We start from the raw sequence: 6471 nt of genomic DNA, 5'->3' as shown, positions 1-6471 counted from the left end.
TTTCTTATGACTTTCATAAGGATATTTAAGAAAATTTCATTTTATATTTTACTAGAATATAAACTTAGATTAAATTTCTTAGATTTAAAATTAAGGTAAACTATCCAGACAAAAAAGGTATAAATCTATGTGAAATCATTGTTACCAATATGCCTACATATCAGTAGTTATAATGCCCACTAAGATTTGGATCATTATATGTGGCCACTTTCAATTATTACCTCTGATTTGAGTTAAACTAAGAGAGCTTACTTATTCCACAACCAAGTGGGATATATTTCAGGTGTGTGCAAGGTGAGATTGAAGTCTGCTTTATCTCTGGACCTCAGATTTGATGACATTGCTGTTTAATACAGTTGGAATTTTTTTTCTCTGTTACTTTCTAAAGTTTATTTGTGTATATGGTATATTTTTTTCCACCTCTCTTTTGAGTAACACATGTAGTTGAACTACTACCTTCTGCAGAAGAGTTAATGACACAGAGCTTGATTTGGAAGAAAGAATAAATAGATTATGATGTTCCTACACTTCAGGAAACAGCAAATAGAAATATATAGCTCACTAATGGCTTGGTCATTCTGAAAACCTCAAAAAGTGCAAAAAATTACAAACAATGTTTACAAGTCTTTTAGTAAATCAATGAAATAGTTAAGGTGTAAAAACAACTTTATTTGTTCCTATTTATATTTTTTTCTGTATATGGTAGCCGTTCCTCCTTTGTGAGACTCATCATGGTGTGGAATGAGTAACCCACACCAAACCCTGAAATTTCATTCTCACTGATTTGTCCTATAGATGTTTATTCCTTTGAATTAAGATATTGGAAAGTCTTGTAAAAATGTAAACACCTTATCATAGAAAGATAGAACTATCAGTAACTGCCTTTGAATCATTTTATCAGCTACATTAGCTAGTCAGCCACATAGTCTAAGTGGAAGTCAAGGACAGGAAATCAGTGTTCCTTTTGTCACAATATTCTAGTCTATCTCGTTTACTTCATATCAAGGCTTAAAGAGTATTGTGGATTTAGTTTTGAAAATAGAAGTGACTTGGATAAATATGCATTATGACTCACTTTAAAAGATCTGGATTCCTTATATCCAGGAGCCAGAGGACATTATGTTAATGCATTGTCTCCTAAAAAAACTTTTAAAAACTCTCCACTATTCTTTTAAAAGCCTAGTATTATTTTTAAATAATTTTAATATGTGTTTACTCTCTATGAGAGTCAAATATATTTATATAATCTTTTGAGACATTGATATCCTTTCCCTGCATACTCTATCCTTTTTTCATCCATAAGCATTTTAATGTAGTTTCAGTGCTTTAGTTTGATTTTTTTCTTCCCATGGCTGAGCAAGCAGCTCATTTGCTTTTAGAGTCTGTAATATTTTTGTTGGAAAATATCTTCCAGTGAAAAGTTTCATTTTTCATTACTTTAATTTATAAGAACTAGAAATGATACACTAGAAATGAAACAATCTAATCAATATTTTCAGGAGACAAAAGTATATTTTATTTAAAAAACTAAATTTGCAGCCCCTTTTCTGGCAAGGTGTTTTTCATCCACGTTCCAGTCTCAGCTTTCGGACCTCATGGGGCCCCATTGCAAAGTGGTGATACATTACAAACTCTAGAGTACTTGCATACTTCTTTGCCCTTATCTCCTGCACCCAACAGTCTTTACCTCTGTAATCTCTTGCTCACATTCCTCTTTATTATTCCCCACTGCTACCACCTAATGCCAGGTTCTCATTTCTTCTCTGTTAGCTAATAAAAAGCTGAGGCTTCTGGGAAGTTTCTTTAGTCTGATTTATCTAGAAAGAGCTTCTCTTTGCGCTTTTTTCTTTCCTTTTCTAGAAGCAAAGGTGACGGGTGGAAATATGATAAAAAAAATTATATATTTTTTCAGCTCCGTTGCAACATACTTGACATAGTTTCAGGTGTACAATGTGATGTACATAAATATTGAAACACATAAATATTGCAAAATGTTTACTGTAATAAGGTTAGTTAACACATCCTTTACTTCACATAATTACCATTTTGTTGTTGGTGCTGTTACGGTGTTATGATGAGAATATTGTCTAAATAAATTAAGTAAATTTAGAGGTTATATTCTAAATTCTACTTCCGCAATTTCCTAGAACCCTAGAATATGAGAACAGAGAAGTCTTAGAAGTCATCTGAATACATCTTTTTCTCATGACATTGTGAAATGAAGAAATAGGCATTGGCTCATTCATTTATATTCACCCTATCTGTTAATGACATAGCTAGAACACTAAGATAACAACTTCCAGTGCTATTTCACAAGTGCACCAGCTATCAACTGCAATGATAATGTTATGTAACAAACCATCCTTCGAATCTCAGTGGATTAAAACAATAACATGTATTTGCTCATTAGTCTGTGGGACAGCTGGGTCTTTTTTGTAATTGAGCCTGGGCACAGCAGTTCTCTGGTGCACATGCTCAACCATTTATGGTCAACTGGTGAATTTGCTGAGGCTTTAACAATCGTGCCTGGGATCTCTCTCATCTCCAGCTGAGCCATCTGAGTTGACTGACTCATGTGACATTCCTCCTTCAGCAGTCTAGCCCAACTTGTTCATATAGTAGAGGCAGCAGTATGAAAGAGTGAATGAAAGCATACAAGGCCTCTTGAAACCTCAAGTTGTAACTCAAACATCATCACTTCAACTGCAAGTCACAGGTAAGCTCAGATTTAAAGAGCAGGGAAATATATTCCATTGCAAAAAATGTGCACAGAGAGTTAAGAATCTGGTAATGTTTGTAATTGTTTAATACAAATACCATTAATCTAGTTTTCTCCATTCTTATTCCTTGAAAATTCCTTTATCTTTTTACATAACCTCCAAATTGGTATCATCCATCTCCAAAGTCTCTGCTTTTAAATAATGTGTGCAATACTGGCAGTTTTACTGTCTCATTGTTTTTTGTTTGTTTGTTTGCTTGTTTGTTTTCTTTATCATTTCTATGAGATGCAAAGTAAAATAACAAAGCATATCATTATCTTTCTGGGAATCTGATCTTTGTCTTCCATATATCATAAGGTCTTCACTTATTCTATTGCATGATGTTTAGTTAATTAACTGTGAAGCAATCATTTGAATATAAAACATAAAATGTTATTTTTCAGAAAACTTATTTAACTGATAAATAAAGCAGAACTTTTGCAAGTAGACATCAACCAGAGCACTAAGGCTGTGCTTGAAATGGAAACCAAGTATTAAACCTTCTTAAGTAACTTCTATCTTCATAATAAGCTTTGATGTACTTCTTGCCTATGTACAATTTTCTTTAGTTCCTATTCATGCACATATTTCTTGAACAAAAACAGAAAAAAACTTTCTACCTTTTCACAGTTCACATGCTAATAGAGAAAATGGCAATATAAATATATTATCAAGTAGTTAGAAGTTCCATAAAAAGAAATAAAATTTTATTAGGGAAAAGACAGAAATCTCATTTTATCATAAATTGGCTGCTGTGATAAGAACTGGGGTTAGTGAGACAGCTATAAGACCTTCAAGTCTTTCCTTTATTGTTATAGTAGTTCTCAAGGGTCTTTGTGGAGTTAGAAAGACTTAGATGTTAATCTCAATACCATGGTAACTGGGTGTATCACTTTGAAAGACTCTTGAATAACCTCTGAGAACCTTAAGTTCTTTATCCATAAAATATGATTGTCAGAAAATAATTTGTAGGATTGGGGTGGTGCTTCAACAAAGCAGAGCATATCAATTAGAATGACGACCAGAGCACCTTCCTTATATCAGAGGTTTCAAAAATGTTTGCCCTTTTATAAATTTTATTGGTGATCAAAACCAGGTACATGTGAAGAAAATATAAATTTTATTCTGAAGTAGCTGAAAGTCCCTTTGAATAAGTTTTAATTGGTGACGGGTATACATTTATAAAATCCTTTTCTGCTCTTCTTTGTGTTAAATTCAGCATTTCCTATTACTGCTGTACCACATCATTTTTAATATTCTTCTTAAAGCTTCTTTGTGGTAGATGAATAGTCAGTGTTGCTGACCTGTTAAAAGCAAGGGCTTCAGAGCTAGTATATCTAGTTCATTCTCGGTCTACCATTTTCTGGCTGTGTGATTTGGGGGGGGGGGAATCACTCAATTTCTCTGTGCTTACATTTCCAAACCAGGAGAAAAGGTGGAGGGAGAAGAAAATACTACCTACATTGTGAAACTCTTATGAATATTAAACAATTCTGTATGTTTTAATGGACTTAAAACAGTACCTGACATACTAGAGGTCCTTTATCTTGTATGTTGTTAATATTATGTAAAATTAACTATTGGAAAACAGAGACAAAAGATAAAACTATGAAGGTTCTCATATATATTTGTTTAATAAAGAGCATAAAAACATATATTGCATGCTAAATTAAGAGATTACAGATGACACTTTACAGTATTTCGTTAGTGATAATGGTTACTGGTTACTGAGAATTTTGTTTCTCTTTACTATCTAATGATCACTATCTCTCACAGTTTTAATAACTTTATATAATCTTTTTTCTTTATTTTTGATACTATACATTGCAAGATACATCATTTCTTAGTCTCATATTATATAAACATTCAATGCTTACAAAGAATTTAGAATGGACATGTATTTGACAACCTATAATAAAGTGAATTCACTTATTGTAGAACATTGGGTAAGGGTAAGTTGTGATGGAAAGGTATTATGCTATTTTTTTAAAAAAGAGACAGTTCACAGTATTTATTATGTCTCTCCAACCTATTGTGGGTTTTCTAATTACTGATGAATGGCAGATACTTCAAAGAAAGGGCAGTGCAGATAAAACCATAGGAAAAGATATGAGAAAGAGCATTGCAAAGTTATATCTTGTCTACTACTACTCAGTCAAGTGTGCTTGGCACTGTTTCTGCTCTAAGTGACACTGACCAGAAAGGAATAGAAAGAGAGATAAATGAAGAGATCCTCTGCATTTATAAAGCAAAGGCAGTAGTAGAAAAACAGGAACTCAAAACACATAAAATATACCAATTTGCTTCAGTTCAGAGAACATTTTGAGGAGCAATTGAAATGATTCTAATAAAAATATATTCTAGTTAAAGTCTTTGATATACATTTTTATTTTTCCCCAGAATATAAATTTTGTCTCATTTATGGGCACAGAAATTATAAGATTTATGCTCTGTGTCAACTTGACAATACTATTTTTATTCATTTTTGGTGCTACTTTACATTGGGCTCAATTGAAACATGTGGTCAGGATTTCTGACAGCTCTACCTGAGTGGCCACCTACATTAAACTCTGGCTTTGACTTCCAATGTTAAAAGACCCAGGTCACTACACTTCAGACAGCACAGGGTACAGCTGACAGGTGGTGTGAAAGGGTCTGTCTTAGTCCATTTGGTCTGCTATAAAAAAATACCACAGACATGGTGGCATATAAACAACAGAAATTTATTTCTCATAGTGAAGGATTCTGGAAGTCTAAGACCTTAGGAGTCTAAGATCAGGGTGCCAGCTTGGTTAGCTTCTGGTGAGAACCCTCTTCCAGTTTAAAGACTTCTTGTTGTATCCTCACATGGTGGAAGAGGATAGAGAACTCTCTGGAGCCTCTTTTATATGGCACTAATTCCATTTATGAAGACTCCACAATCATGACTTAAGCACCTTCCAAAACACCACCTCCCGATGCCATCATCTTTGGGATTTCAACATGTGAACTTGAGGTGAACACAAACACTCAGACTACATATAGCAGGGCTCTTCCTTGTATTAACTATAATGGATTGGAAAGAAAAACAAGGAAATCTCAACGGTGTAGGGAATAGAACACTCAGATATACAAACAACAAGCTGATCCACCATTAATATCTGAATTCGTATATCAAAACAAATTATGTGGTCAGGATAGAGGAGTACATAAATGCTGCACTTGCCTCCTCTCATGACCACATCAAAATTACAATGACACTACAGAACAACCATCAGTGAAAATCACCTGAAGTCTAGCTGATCAGAAGTCCTAAAACTAAGGCGACACAGGAGAAGCCATATCAAGACTAGTATTAGGGGTGGAGATCCAGTCCCAAAGAAGTCACCACAACTTTTGGCAGTGGACACCAGCAAGGAATGTGACTGAGTGAGACGGAGGTGGCTGGAGTCCCAGGCGTTCCTCTAAAAAGACCCACACTTAGACTTACTCACTGATGGACTCACTCACTCTGAGCTCCAGCACTGGGACAGCAGCTTGAAAGGCACCAGGAATATTCGGGGAGTAACTAAATTGTCTAGCTTCAGGGCAGGGCTAGAAGAGAGCTTTTTCCCAGTCAGATGTGCTGTTAAAATCCATTGTTTCTTTGTTGAACCTTTCTCTCTACCAGTGTTCAGACACAGGCTGCTGCCACATCTGAGTCTCCATCAACCTGGCTAACAGCATTTGCCTG

Source organism: Hipposideros armiger, unplaced genomic scaffold, assembly GCF_001890085.2.
Source record: "Hipposideros armiger isolate ML-2016 unplaced genomic scaffold, ASM189008v1 scaffold_766, whole genome shotgun sequence".
Taxonomy (NCBI): domain Eukaryota; kingdom Metazoa; phylum Chordata; class Mammalia; order Chiroptera; family Hipposideridae; genus Hipposideros; species Hipposideros armiger.
This window is presented reverse-complemented; position numbering follows the sequence as displayed.